This window comes from Schistocerca piceifrons, chromosome 3 (genome assembly GCF_021461385.2).
Source record: "Schistocerca piceifrons isolate TAMUIC-IGC-003096 chromosome 3, iqSchPice1.1, whole genome shotgun sequence".
Lineage (NCBI taxonomy): Eukaryota > Metazoa > Arthropoda > Insecta > Orthoptera > Acrididae > Schistocerca > Schistocerca piceifrons.
Genome location: NC_060140.1, coordinates 831149240 through 831165381, shown reverse-complemented (window position 1 = coordinate 831165381; position 16142 = coordinate 831149240). Strand labels below are relative to the sequence as shown.

The window sequence follows — 16142 nt, the reverse complement described above, 5'->3', positions numbered from 1 at the left end:
CTAAAGGTTAGAAAACTCGTTCTAGGGCGGCTGAAAGAAGTCTTCTTCTCTGACTCCTGTTTCAGTCTGTAGACTATGAAACTCACTGGAGAAGATGCATTCAACAAGCATACACTTCAACTGCTCATGAGACCTGTTGTAATGGAACCGCTCGATTTTCGCGAAACATAGAAGCACATATAACTCTCGCAATACACTGTTAATGTAATACTTATTGTTTCCTGTAATCATTCAAGATAACAGAATTGATGAAAGAGATGCTTTTGTTAATGAAATGTTAACTGTCTGTATCTCTTTGAAAGAAACCTCGACTAAATCCATTATGTACGCATATCTTTGTAACCTAAAATATCGCTGGAATTGTAGACAGGTTGTTGGAGTGGCAGAGGGAAATTCGGAGTCGGACTCTTACAGAGTAACTTGTAATACATTAGCTGAAGTCTGTACGTGATGGTGGAATGAGTTGGAAGTTTGCGTGATCTAATTGACTGTATTTTGTCTGGAACAAGTTTAGTTCATGTTCATTTTGGACTGGAAGTTTAATTCGTGATATGAAGAAAATAAAACAAGTGAATGCAAACGATATCAGAATTACTTTCTCAGCTCTAATCATACTCACTATTAACGAGAAAGTTCAATTACAGTCAGTTACAACATTATAAAAGCAAGAAGTTCATCGAGGAGCAACAAGAAAGAGGTATTGAGCATTTATCCTTCTCGTCTAATTATTAACTGCACAATTACCGAGGAAAGATAAATAAGAGCATCGTTTTGGAACTTTATTTGTGTCTATTATTTATTCCATTGTAGACAGGAGGGCGTCCCATTATTTCGAAACACAGCGAGTCAATATGTTGTTCTTTTACATATTGTATAAAACTTCCTGGCAGACTGAAACTGTATGCCAGACCGAGTCTCGAACTTGGGACCTTTGCCTTTTGCGGGCAAGTACTCTGCCGACCTTTTTTTTGCATCTTGATCGTCATTGTTCTCGTCATTTGGTCTGGGCAGACTCACACGACACCCCTTCAAGTTCATCGTTAAACACTTCACTCATTTTTTCTATCACAAAGGGCAGCCAACCCTCATACAGATCAATCATCTCTTCAATTGCGTGATCCAGTTCATCAGTAACCACAGACGGGCGTCCACATCGTTCTTCATCATTCACTTGATCATGTCCTTCATTGAACAGTCTGACCCATCTGAATCACTCATACCATTTTGTGCGTAAACCTCACAGATTTGCCGATGAATTTCCTTTGGTTTAACTTTTTTTTGCATTTAGAAAACGAATCACAGATCTGATTTCACACGCGGCGGTATTTTCAATTACTTCTGACATTATGAAGAAGCACTACAAAGCACACGTCGGCAGCAGCGATCTGAAATGGCGTACATGTCTTCTCATTGAGTCAGAGTAACTGCTGCGCATTCTCGGAACTGCGATCGTAGCACTACCGTTGATAGAAGTACAAACGGAACTTACTTTGTGGACGACCCTCGTATCGTGCCAGCAACAGAGTTCCTCAAGCACTACTCACGACTCGTACCACACAGCTTTACTTCCGCCAGTGCCTATCTTTCTGTCTTCCATACTTCAGAGAAGTTCTTCTGTGAAACTTGCAAGACTAACACTCCTGGAAGAATGAATATTGTGGAGAGATGGTTTAGCCACGTTCTGGGAGATATTGCCAGACTGTATTTTTGACACTGCAGCGAAGAGTGCGTCGAAATGAAATTTCCTGAAAGGTTAAAATTGTGTGCCGAATTCGGAATCTTCGAATTTTGCCTTTCGTTTTTATCTGACTACAAAAGGCAAGGTGCCAAGTTCCAGTTTCGATCCGACACACAGCTTTCTCGTTTCAGAGCACATTCCACTGCAGAGCGAAAAATTCACTCTCGATATATTTGTGCGAAATCTTACCGTTCTTAATAGACGCATAATGAGATGTTCAGTTTCATACCCTAATTCCGCCGTTCCTAACCAAAATATCTCCACGTTTTCTCGAAATTTGGACCAAATATCCACAGGTAACTACCGTTAGTGTAAAAAAAAAAAGGGCAAGCTAAAGCTGACTCTGTTCTGGAAAAACCATTTAGACCCACTTTTCAATCACTGCAGAGATAGGAAAAATTATTCTGAAAAAAGACGCACCAAGATGAGGCCGTTAAAGCCAATGTATTTACGAAAGCAGAAGGGAAGAGAAAAGGGAGAATAAGAAGAGTATAATTACTACGAAAAAGATGATTATAGTGATGATTATTATGATGAAGAAGAAGAAGGTGGAGGAGGAGGAGAAGAAGGAGGAGGATGATTGTGATCACCTTCACGATGAAACGTCCCCTTAAAAAAATGTATAAATTACTGTGCTGGTAAACCCCCTACATTATTTGATTTTCAAGCAGCTGAGCAAAACTGAACGTACTCAGACATTTCTCTCTTTACTTATTCTGATCAACACTAAACTGAAACAATATTTTTAGCGCAACGCAATCTGACTTTCAAAAATCCCTACAAAAGAATGGCCCTGACTAACGATAACCTATACCTTTCATGAATCACTTACCTCACAAAAATCTTCGTTACTCGAACTACTGCAATACAGCGAGCGCCAATGCTGCCAGCTAAATAAAAGATTCTAACTACTGAAGGCACTGACTACTGATAGACATAGTTCGCAAATGAAAGATTTTGAAAGAGATCAAACAATGTATTTACCTTGAAACTTCCTGGCAGATTAAAACTGTGTGCCCGACCGAGACTCGAACTCGGGACCTTTGCCTTTCGGGAGCAAGTGCTCTACCATCTGAACTACCAAAGCACGACTGACGCCCGCTACTCACAGCTTTACTTCTGCCAGTATCTCGTCTCCTACCTTCCAAACTTGACAGAAGCTCTCCTGCGAACCTTGCAGAACTAGCACTCCTGAAAGAAAGGATATAACGGAGACGTGGCTTAGCCACAGCCTGGGGGATGTTTCCAGAATGAGATTTTCACTCTGCAGCGGAGTGTGCACTGATATGAAACTTCCTGGCAGATTAATAATGTTGAAAAGTCATCATATATATATATCAGTTCATGATATCCAATGTTACAAATTTACTCTTTCTGATGGACACACGTCCAGATCGTCCGCTCTCAAAATTCTTCCATCTCTCTTCCCACATCCACCACTGCTGGTGGCTCACCTCCAACTGCGCAACGCTTCGCGCTGTTCACATCCAAATGCCCAACACTACAATAGCGAATATTCCAACAATGCCAATCAGCCACAGACTGCACACAGCACAGCCAGTGATTTTCATACAGAGCGCTACGTGACGTTACCAACATAAAATCCTAAACAGCCTACTTGTAATGAGTGGAAGACGGTCTCCGGCAAATAGTCAACAGATAACAACCAAAATGAATAGATAGAGCGATTACTTTTCCTGCTGGCTTCGAAAGCGATGGGCAGTAGTTCACATTATAATGGAATAATATCTATTGAAGAGCAACGTCAACAAGGTGAGAATATTGCTTGAAGTTTCGTAAAATCAAGTGAAAAACTGGTATGCTACATATGAGAATATTAAGTCTTACCTAGACTGCGTAAGACAACGAGGGAAACATATAACTGCTTTTTGTGAGCATAAAATGTTTTCGTTGTTTACTTTGGTAATTCTCAGTGCTCTTTAGGCTGTATGTTAGTTTAGCTGTAGTAGTAATGTGGGTGTCTTGCAACCTGTTTTTACATATTTAGATGTATTTAATGGGTGATACAGAGGTCAGACTACAGTCGCCTACCAACCCACAATTTATTTAAGTTAGAATCATATTAATACCTTCAGTTGCTGACGGGCGTTGAAATATATCAACGGGGAAAGGTAAAAATGTGTGCCCCGACCGGGGCTTGAACCCGGGATCTCCTGCTTACATGGCGGACGCTCTATCCATTTTTTTTTTTTTTTAATCTCATTTTGTTCGCTTTATCTGCTCGGAGCGGACGACGTAGGACATCCGTTTTAGTTCGTTGTTGATCGGTTAACTCAGTTTTTTTTTTATTACAGAGGGCAGCTAACCCTCTGACCGAACACGCTGAGCACACTTTTCATCAGTTAACATCGAGAAATGTCGAAGAAGAAGAAGCAAAGCCGGCTGCGGTGGATCCATCTGAGCCACCGAGTGCACAGAGGATAGTGCGACTGCAGGGACTATCTCGCGCACGCCTCCCCCGAGACCAACATTCTCACCTTGTATGTCCACACACTACATTCGTAGTGCCCCCCCCCCCCCACCCCCAAACACACTCATTACTTGTGGAAGACATTCTTACCAAGTCCCCTAAGAGTTCGGGGAGCATGTGTGCATCCGCACAGAAGAAGAAGGTCATGGCCGGTATTGCCATAACCATATATTTTCGGACATATCCGAAAGAAAGTACCAATAAGTAAGGTGAGTATTTTAATAAGTTATACAGACAATTTGGATGTGAAAATATTTCATTTAAAACTCCATATAAAGCTCAAAGCGTAGTACAGCAGTCAGACTTGTCATTAACAACTGCTTGAAACAAAGGTCTTTATCAGTAGTGCCAATATGTAAGCTGCTTGTATTTTAATAAGCAGTAGAGATAATTTATGTGTGGGAATATTTAAAGTGAAGACTCATTGTTCTTGCAAAGTGTGTTTTGTGCAATTTTATTTTGCTGCAAAGTTCGAATTTTCGTGGAGATTTATTCTTGTATTTGTATATTATGATTAGCAACGTGTGTGTGTGTGTGTGTGTGTGTGTGTGCGTGTACATGGAAAATAACATTGTGATACTGGACATAATCAATGCGATACCCGACGTGAACGTGTCACTTTTTTGTGTTGATGATCAATTTTTGCAGATAGACTTAGAAAGAATATTGTGACATTTGACGAGCATCACAGATTTGGTAAATAATTAATTTGAGCCTCTATTGTTCCTGATGTTACGATACAGCAGCCGAACTTTGAACGTTTACAAGTGTTGCTATCTCTTGGCAGGGACAGGCAACAGGGGCTTAAATAAGCAGTTGATTTTATTCTCAATTTTGAGAAATGCTATTAAAGTAAAACTTATTTATAGGAAACTACATGTCACTAATTTGTAAATACCACTTATGGAGAGTATGATTTATATCCATTCTAATATTCTATAGCAAATGATGTATAGTTACCAGAGAAATTCACAGATGCAGCTAGTGGGCTAATCCATAAAAGATTTTTTGTAGTCAGTAGTGACAACAGATTTGACAGTATTTTTGGCATCATTTGACACAATTCTGGCATTTTCAAGAATCTCTCTCTCTCTCTCTCTCTCTCTCTCTCTCTCTCTCTCTCTCTCTCTCTGTGTCTGTGTGTGTGTGTGTGTGTGTGTGTGTGTGTGTACGTTTGCATGTACACAGCGTATAAGTGCAGATATTTTTACGTGTGATACCTTAATAGGTACGCGTGTCAGTGTAAGTTATTTGTTGTTTCTTCTCTTCATCGATCAGTGTTCCCACAAACGCTTCACAAACTTTGCGTCTTGAAATTTTCTGCATGGCCGTTACTGCACCACTAAGTGAACTACACCTGTCACTTTGCATCCACATGTCCACATTTCAACACCCGACCTGCTGCCCAGCGGAAAATAAGCATAAATGGCTTGCTCTTGACACTTGTACTTGGAGGTACTAACCAAACTAAAAATGAACGACTTGTAATAGCTGTAAGTATTTGTTTGCTAATGATGCAAATACTGATACAATGTTTTTCAGTACACCACCCACACTCACCAATAAAAGTATCTGCCCTTATACCTCTTACACGCTGTATAATGCATATCTTTGAGCGGCCGATAGTTTTAAGCATCATTTTGATATAACGCTGATTAAGTACAGAGGTAAGTATGTGCTTGTAATTATCTCTGATTTTCAGGTGAAGTGATGTAACTTAGCGTTATTTTTACGTACAATTTTAATACTCACCCTAGGTATTATGTATAACCCCATTTTTCGCCGGTATTTCGGAAGTAAATCTCATCTTTGACTTTCAAGTGGGGGTTACATAATTATTTGCTGCGTATCTGGAGCCACTTTTACCCATTACTTTAATACTGTGCTTTGATTGGCTGGAGAGAAGGAGGATAATTTTAATACTACAGTGTGATGGGCTGGAAAGAGGGTCGTGGGGTATAAAGCACAATTGATCTAGTTCTGCAATCTTGGATTTTTTGATTGGCTGGTAATACGGCGAAGGGGTGAGGAAAGGGAGACCACAGCAGTCCACTGACCCCACAGCCGCCCCACACCGGACCCAGAGTTACTGTGCGGTTCAGCCCCCAGTGGCCAGTGTTCAAATGGTTCAAATGGCTCTGAGCACTATGTGACTTAACATCTGAGGTCATCAGTCAGAAATGTAAACTAAGTGTTCCAGAAGCCCTATAGATATATTGTTTACACTAGCCAGAAGTTCCTAGTAAGCCACCCCTTTATACGAAATAATGCGAAATACATGTCTTTTAACACATAGTAATTAATTTAAAGTGTGGTTTATGAGATATAACCTTATCTCCCCCTCTAATTCTCTCCGTCCTTACGCCACATTCCGAAATTACTAACTTACAATATTGCATTTTCCAATCGCGGCCGTCATTTAATTTATACAAAAAACGTGATCACGCCTTTCCAGTGCTGCTCTTAATTCTGTGACGTCCGTTGTTTGCGCTACACAGAGTCCCGCGGTTACGGTGACATGCATTTTATCGGCAAGAGCGCCAAATATTGCAACACCACAGCCAAGGAGACCGGTCCCTGCTGATGTTGATGTCCCATTCGTCTTCGTTACTAAATTATTCACACGGTACCACGAGTTTTAGACTTATTATGGATGCATGAAATCGTTAATAGTGCTGGTAACATGACCAATATTTTGTTTCCGCGCGCCACGGGAGATGTATGTACTATGTCCACTTTGTGGCAAATAATCGAGCGCCCAATCCGTATGTTCTCAATATCCGCAACTCCCGTGGATTCACTTATTTTAGTGTTGCCGTTTCATACAGGGTTGTAGGTCCACAGCTTTATATGATGTTTGAATTACTCTTACAGTTTTTGGTATTCTGGCAGTGGTTACGTCACGAGCTCTTTGTAGGGATACCATGGAACAGTAGCTTATTTAATCTTCTTGTCGAGCCTGTCTTGTGTAACTCGGTTGCAAAACTGAGGTGCGCTCCTTTCTTTTCAGGGATCACGCCTAACCATGTACAGTGTGCTCACAAACAGTCTGAAAAACTTATAAGGGTGTTACAGGGCAGGTTGTGCTGAAAAATAATTGGCAAAAAAAAAATCGGTACGTTGCGCCGTTTTCGAGTTAATTAGCATTGAAGATTGCCAGCCATTTCGTTGTGCTCGCAAGCGACCAGCCAAAGACGTTATGGCCAAACGAGTTCTTCTTTTGCTTCCTAAAAGCGAACATGAAAGCGATACAAAATTGGACATGGGACAGTGGTGAGGATCGAACCCGAGCCAAAGATTTAGCAGTTTCGTGCGCTATCATCTACGCTATGGGAGCAGAAGAACTACGGCTGCCACTTTTTGATGTAAGAAATAAGTGACAGTTACCTAAAAATACCGGATTTTTCACTAAAATGGGGAACAGTTCATAGCTACTTGGAAATCAAACGTTAAGTACCAATTTAAATTAAATTTTAATTCGTTTCGTTAACAGAATGAGATAGTTATTGAAATTCGTAAAACAAACTTACATCTTGAAACTTCCTGGCAGATTAAAACTGTGTGCCGGACCGAGCCTCGAACTCGGGACCTTTGCAGAGTTTGGAAAGTAGGAGACGAGGTACTGGCAGAAGTAAAGCTGTGAGGACGGAGCGTGAGTCGTGCTTGGGTAGCTCAGTTGGTAGAGCACTTGCCCGCAAAAGGCAAAGGTCCCGAGTTCGAGTCTCGGTCCGGCACACAGTCTTAATCTGCCAGGAAGTTTCATATCAGCGCACACTCCGCTGCAGAGTGAAAATCTCATTCTGGAAACATCCCCCAGGCTGTGGCTAAGCCATGTCTCCGCAATACCCTTTCTTTCAGGAGTGCTAGTTCTGCAAGGTTCGCAGGAGAGCTTCTGTAAAGTTTGGAAAGTAGGAGACGAGGTACTGGCAGAAGTGAAGCTGTGAGGACGGGGCGTGAGTCGTGCTTGGGTAGCTCAGATGGTAGAGCACTGGCCCGCGAAAGGCAAAGGTCCCGAGTTCGAGTCTCGGTCGGGCACACAGTTTTAATCTGCCAGGAAGTTTCATATCAGCGCACACGCCGCTGCAGAGTGAAAATCTCATTCTGGAAACTTACATCTTCTGTGCTTTCCATAATACTGACAGGAATCTTCCCAACGAGAAAAAACTTCATACAGTTCCTCCATATCAACTATTTCAGTTAAATGGAGGGTTTTCACTGAAGTTTCCAGGGAAGAAAAATCTATGCTTCTGTTTGAACGAAAAAAACTGTAGCTTCGCAGCAACATCCTCCTCCGAGAAATCGTACAATAATTTAAGGCTTCTTGACAGAACTGCATAAAACTTCTTTCTTCTCGAAGAAGATAGGGCTTCCATGGCATTCTTAACTGCAGTTCCAAAGAACTGATCTTCTTTCCTTTGGTCCAGTTTTCTCTTCCGTGAGCACATTTTGTCATAAGCTACAACCATCGAGGTAGTGTCTTTCTATGATCTTGATGCACTGAACAAAAAATCTTAGTACATTGCTGAAGAATAATAAATGGATTTTTAGCAATATATCCTTAATCTTCCGGATGATAATACTTCTTCAGGACAATGGAACAGTCCTCTACCAGTGATCTGAAGTAGCTTTTGGTGGCAGGCCAGTTGTGGATTAATCAATCAGCTGTACGTTTTGAAGAAAACAAGCGAATTATGAGGTGTCTCAGTATTTCCATCCATTCAGCATCCACAAAACTTCTTCAGATCTTCGTTACGTCCTCGCAGACATGGAAAAATGATTACGTATTTTCAGAATAACATTTTCTACGTCTATATCAAGGCAATAATTTGCATGACAGATGTTACTATGGACAATATGAGCTGAACAATTTGATTTCAAAATTCTGTAACGTTGCATCATGAAGGATCTTACCATAATTGACAATAGTGTTGTCTGCAGTATAGTCAGTAATCTTGTCTAAAGGCAGGGTATTTTCGTTAACTATCTTAACGATACACTCACGAACAGAACTTACTGTTTCATTGACACTTTCATAGAAGCCCAGAAACTTTTTTGTACACCACTTGTAGCTGTGAAGTATCTCACTCAGTGCAGTAACGACTCGGAAACCGCGTAACGTATTGAATTTTCTTCGTAACAGTTATTTCTCAGCTCAACCTACCCTGGAACGCCCTTACAAGCTTTTCACACTGTTTTGGACTACCATGTATACTTCAGGAGTTTGGTGACATCATTATTCAGACAGTTCCTTTTTCGTTCCAACATTTGAACTGTGGGCACTGGATAGTGTTTGTACTTCAAAAATTATCTTCGAATGTAATTGCGTAATTTGATTGAGAAATTCCCTCTATCCGTTGATTTCCGTTATTACCCGACCAAAGATCACTTTTAACTCCAAGAGCCGGTCGATGTGGCCCAACGGTTCTAGGCGCTACAGTCTGGAACAGCGCGACCGCTAAGGTCGCAGGTTCGAATCCTGCCTCAGGCATGTATGTGTGTGATGTCCTTAGGTTAATTAGGTTTAAGTAGTTCTAAGTTCTAGGGGACTGACGACCTCAGATGTTAAGTCCCGTAGTGCTCAGAGGCATTTGAACCATTTTTTAACTTCAAGATCTGCGAGTGGAGTTATCTCTGGCTAGCGTGTTTTCTGAATAAGCAAAGTAATCACTTTTATTGATGGAAACATAAAAGACCAAAAGACATACTTGTAAGGACATAACATCTATGGCCAAGCATACGCAAACATAACGGCACAGGCGAGCCCCTGTTTATCAGACCCATTACTGGATATCCAGCTGGATTGGAGTACACTGCCGAATAACTGGCACCACACAGGGAAGCCCTACCGTACACTGCATGCAAACAAGCTCCACACATCCCCCACACAGTGAGATGATCTATGGCCGATCTCCCACTACTGTATAACGATCTTGATTGTTCCAGGAATGCAGCAGCAGCAACAACTGGGACACATCGCCATCGCTTGTCATGGTAATGATGCATGATACCTATACTAACAAATCCAACCTTGCATGAACTATCGCAGCTAGTAAGCCACTACTGCTCTTACTACCCATCCCACTGTCGCAGAGGTTTTTTTCCCACGGCACGAGCCATGGCACTTTTTTTCCTCTGCTCTTCAAATCGCTACCCTCACTCGCGTTTCGTCCACTATTTATCACCTGATGGACCGTGTTAATGCGTAGCCTTACCCAGACGCACGGACAACGTCACAGCCCAGCATCCTGTGATCCACATACTAGACAACTAACATGTTTACGGAGGTGACAGTAGAACTTTTGGTTTGGTCACCACGTTGGTGCGGGCGTGGAGGGGCCCCATCTCTTTTTTGCTTTTATTGATATGCTCTATCATGCCCCTATCCTGTCAAAATATTTCGATATTCACAATTACAATTTTGTTTGGCATCGTCAAGTCAGATATAAACGAGCTGGTTCTTTTGGCTTCATAATATATTATAAATTTTCATTCAGTACATTACTCCTACTCATGATCTTTGAACACAAAAAATGTTCAAATGTGTGTGAAATCTTATGGGACTTAACTGCTAGGGTCATGAGTCCGTGAGTTTACACGCTACGTAACCTAAATTATCCTAAGGACAAACACACGCACCCATGCCCGAGGGAGGACTCGAACCTCCGCCGGGACTCTTTGAACACATCTTTGGGCAAATATATGGGATTCAGTATCTTCCAAAATACTTAATTACATGAACGGTTTTAAGTTTTTTCAGGGGACTATGTCCACATTACTGCCACGAAAACTTTACGGAATTCTCCGCACTGTACATGTATTACCATCCGTGAATCATTTTGAACTGAACGTACATTATTTTGTTTAACATTTGGAGACAATTTTACGTTGTTTTATTAACAAAGACCATAGCATTTATGGCAACATTCCGGCATATTCTCTTGTGCGCGGCCGATCGTTCTTTGAACTCTACATTCGGCGAAGCAAACATTTCGTACGAGGCTGAAGATCCCTTCCGCTGCCACTTTTTTGTAGTTCTCAAAAAAATTAACATCAGATACATAAACATTGCATTTGTTACTTAACACTTAAAATTAATAAGCTCGGGTATGATGTATGTATGTATTGAACTGGGGACCTAGAAACGACGGAGAGGCTTCGTCCCCGCCGTAGCCCTCAGTGGTTCACAAATGGTTCAAATGGCTCTGAGCACTATGGGACTCAACCGCTGAGGTCATTAGTCCCCTAGAACTTAGAACTAGTTAAACCTAACTAACCTAAGGACATCACAAACATCCATGCCCGAGGCAGGATTCGAACCTGCGACCGTAGCGGTCTTGCGGTTCCAGACTGCAGCGCCTTTAACCGCACAGCCACTTCGGCCGGCAGTGGTTCACAACCCCACCACAGACCACAGCAGTCCACTCACCCCACAGCCGCCCCACACCGAACCCAGAGTTACTGTGCGGTTCAGCCCCCAGTGGCCAGTGTTCAAATGGTTCAAATGGCTCTGAGCACTATGTGACTTAACATCTGAGGTCATCAGTCCCCTTGCCTTAGAACTACTTAAACCTAACTAAGCTAAGGGCATCACACACATCCAAGCTTGAGGTAGGATTAGAACCTGCGACCGTAGCAGCAGCGCGGTTCCGGACTGAAGCGCCTAGAACCGCTCGGCCACATCGGTCGGCATAACGCATTCTGTAAAACTTAGGCAATGACATGGTAGAACCTTCGCAAGCTCAATGACGATGTTCTCTGTTAGGCATTTTTAAACAGCATAGACTGAATATCGCGTATACTCTCTGTCTAAGCCGGCCGCGGTGGCCTGCGGTTCTAGGCACTTCAGTCCGGAACCGCGTGACTGCTACGGTCGCAGGTTCGAATCCTGCCTCGGGCATGGATGTGTGTGATGTCCTTGGGTTAGTTAGGTTTAAGTAGTTCTGAGTTCTAGGGGACTGATGACCTCAGATGTTGAGTCCCATAGTGCTCAGAGCCATTTTCTCTGTCTAAACAAAGACCAAACGTGGAATGAATACGTGGAATAAATCTTGCCTTACAGGCCCTACTCATGTAAGTGAAACGAGCTTGCCATTTGTTACGGATATCACTTCAAAATTACTAAACCGTAGGCTGAGGTGAACCTAAAAATTATAAAACTGGTACTACAATCTGGATCATACTGCGTCACTCCGATCTCACCTGAAAAATCTTACGAAAGAAAGGCGTGCGCATTGCAAAGCGCATAGTTGCTTCGGTTTCGAAACAAAATACGTAGGATAATGGGCTTAGATCACTCGAGGTTACCTCGCATCAATACGAATGAACAAGACCACGTGGCTACATGGAAGGACAAACGAAAATTCCCCATGTTAATAAATGAGTCTACGGAAAAATTCTGAGAAAATGTTATAATGTTTAAAGAAGATAGTACAGAACGTTAATCCCATATTGCCACTCTAGATCAGCAAAACAACTGACGCCTAAGTCCACCAATCACATATCACTCAGTATCCGTTTTGGATGCTACAAAATTGTATCCGATGCCTTTTGAGATTATATGAAAATATACCTGAACACGAACACGAGAAGCGTGAACGGATCACGAATTAATCTTCATCAGTACTCCGCAAGCCTGGTGTTGTTTGACCTGGTACCGCTAACTGATGTCCCCTTCCGTGCTCCACTCGTAAATGGCGCGTGGGTGGAATGATTGTCGATAAGACTCTGTATAAACTCGAAATTTGTCGTTATGACTATTTTGCGGGGACTATTTTTGTGTCGGGTGGGGGGATGGGAGGAGGGAAGTGATATGTTGTCCGGCTCTTCCCGGAAAGCACTCCCTCGAAATTCCAATGCAAAAATCTCCCTGTAGTGCACAACGCCTATCTTGTAGCGTCTGCCAATGGGGTCTCTTGAGCGTCTCTGCGACGCTGTCATGTCGACTAAACGTTTACGTGAGGAAATCTGCCGCTATTCGTTGGATCTTCTCTGTCTCATTACTTCTCTCTCTCTCTCTCTCTCTCTCTCTCTTCTGGTGAGCATCCTATATTGGTGAACAATACTCAAGAATCGGTCGAATAAGCGCCTTATAAGCTATTTCTTTAGTGGAGGACTTCCATTTCTTTAAGATTATTTCTATGAATCTCTGCCTGGCATCTGCTTTTCCCACTGTTTTTTTATGTGGTCATTTCACTTAAGGCCGGTCCAGAACTTACTTCTAGATATTTTGCTTTCTTTAACCCTCCTACCTCTCCTGCTAGTTAGGCTTTTCTATATGACCGTGTAATTGAAGTCCCTAATCTGTGGGGAAAAGGCATCTACTCCGAAGAATAATGCGAAACCAAGAGAAGTAGATGAAGTTATTACCGAATCGCCACTGCTCAGTACTTTAGCAATAACGACTGTAACTAAAGTTCGGTTAACTTTATATATTTTTATTACGTAAATTAGTTTTTAATTAACAGTAGTTAGTGGAAAATTTGGGGAAAAGGTTTTCAAAGTTTTCATTATTCAAAAGAACCAACTGTCGCCAGTTGCTTCCCGGAACAAGAAGAATTAAATTTAAACTAAACGTAATACTCGTAACCAATCTTACGAAAGAACAGTTATTGGTGTTATAACGTAGGAACAGTACCTAACACACACTTTCAAGTACTTCATACCACACGTCACAGCAGTCAAATAATAATCCAATAGCAAACTCATACAACATATTATATTAATTTTCAAAGATCAGTTAAAGTAAGTTGTTTACTGGCTGTGGACAGAAACTTGTTGCGTTACTCATGATAATACTGACTGTCGTAATTGTAGCAAGCAGAAACATTGTTTGAATTAACTCATTAGTAAGGACTGTCATTTACCTAGCAGTTACTCTGATATTGCTTCTTCTTCTTCTTTCGAATGGGCCGGTTAAGGACCACAATATTCAACTTTTCAGCCTGGAAAGGGACTTGATGTTTGACCAGTAATCCCGCATTCACTGGTTATGTTTCTCCTATCTCTCCTTTGTCCACAGGGCGCCGGTATTTTTACGGGGTGATCTGTTCTGAAACCTCTTTTATTTTAGTATCTTTCTGAGAAGTGCTCGGTTTCTAATGTCTCTTTCAGTTACGTTCAGTTCCTGGATGTCCTCCTTCTGTCAGCCTGCTCTTCCAGCAGTTGAGAAGTCGGTTGGTCAGTCTTGTTTGGTCCATCCTTGTGATATGTCCGTAGAAAGCGAGACACCTCTTTCTGGTTACATTTGTGATTTTCTTGGTATGACTGTACAGCTCCTGGTTTGATGGTTTTCTGCACTCGCCATTTGTTTTGACCCAGAATTTTTCTCGGGATCTTCCTCTCCTGAATTTCTAATTTGTGTGTCAAGCCTTTCCTGTTAAGATTCAAGCATTCTGAGGCATATAGAGCTTCAGGGCGGAAAACTGTTTGGTAGTGTTTTAGTTTGGAATTTCGAGATAGGCATTTCTTATTATAGATGTTCTTGGTTAATAAATAATTGTAACTTATTAATCCGAGTTGTTAGTGCTGTTCCTTCTGATAGATTAGGCTACAATCATTCTCCTAGACACTTGAATCTGTCAACTTTCTCAATTTGACCTTGTTCCAACTGTAGTTCATTGGGAGTATCTGATATTTGTTTATAATAAAAGTTATAAATTATGCCAGAAGCTCTAAGTTAAAACTGTGCTTTGACAATGGAATTCAGTGTCCAAGTTACGTAAAGTTTTACTACCAATTTTTTATTATGGAAGTTACTCTATTTTTAGCAAATAAATTAATGCTGTCTTTTGCTTCATTCTACTTCTGACATTATTCATACTACAGCCAAAGATTTTATTATTACGTAATTGTCCAAAAGTTGTAAAAATTATATTTTGATAATCTAATAAATTAATGTTCACTTCATTTTCAGTTCATTTGCTGATTATGTCGGTTCGTGCAAACGGATAGGATGGATACCAGGAAAATTATTTACGTGACAATAAGCACGAAAACAATGTTATTTAAGCAATAAAATTCCAACTTCGCTGGTCAACCTATTACACTTCTTGTTATAAAATGTCTAGATCTTACTTCACTTTATGATGCCGTTGGTTTGTCGAATGGCTTCATTTAGCGGTAAAATATGCCACAGGTTGATCTTTTTGCCATACCACAAGGGCCCACAGTACTTTTGATGTTATGTGAATTACTCTTGCTGCATTTGTACTGTGCCCAATAAATGCCAGAGGTTGCCCTTATTACACATCCGCCAAATCAAACATTTCAGTTTTCACTGCTCCGCACTTCGGAAACAGACTTTTTACCTCCGCACTTTTGCATAGCCACACCGGCTCATACACGCAACCAACGACACCAACCGTCTCCTCGCGACTCCGAACTGCTACTTTTTGGGCGCACTCGTACGCCCAGCGATAATGCATTTACAATTTATTGCACTCTTTGGCAATATGTTTTCCGACTAGGTCGGCCTGTCTACTTACAAAATGTTAACATTCCGTACGTACTCTTTTTCTTAAATAACAAACAGCATTCGTAACTTGACAACATATTTACAAGAATAATATTCAGCATAACTAATAAAAAAAAACCTCCATAAAACACGTAGAAAATGTATGATCATCAACAGAGTTGTGGTGTTATAGTTGGAGTTTCCAGAAGTTTTTTTCCATAGTATAGATGCACGCTAGTGTATTTCTTTTCCTACGCACATGCAATGTTATATGCACGGATAGTGGCTGCAACAAGGGGCAGTCTTACTCAGTTGTACCAAAATGCATGCTGAGAAACCAAAATACCGCCGTCTTCCTCCAGAATTTTCAATCTACTCTGAAGCAGGACCCAGAAGCAAGCGTCTAACGTCTTCCGTTCAGAGCATATCTTTAGCTTGCGCTTGTCCAATGTACTTGAGCT

The 16142-nt window shown here is 41.4% G+C and overlaps 1 non-coding gene across 1 annotated transcript; it reads left to right on the top strand.

Moving 5' to 3' along the window:
- Positions 1-7889: 7889 nt before the first annotated feature.
- Positions 7890-7964, top strand: Trnal-caa. The gene has a single exon. It is a non-coding gene; the product is annotated as a tRNA-Leu (tRNA).
- Positions 7965-16142: the final 8178 nt, after the last annotated feature.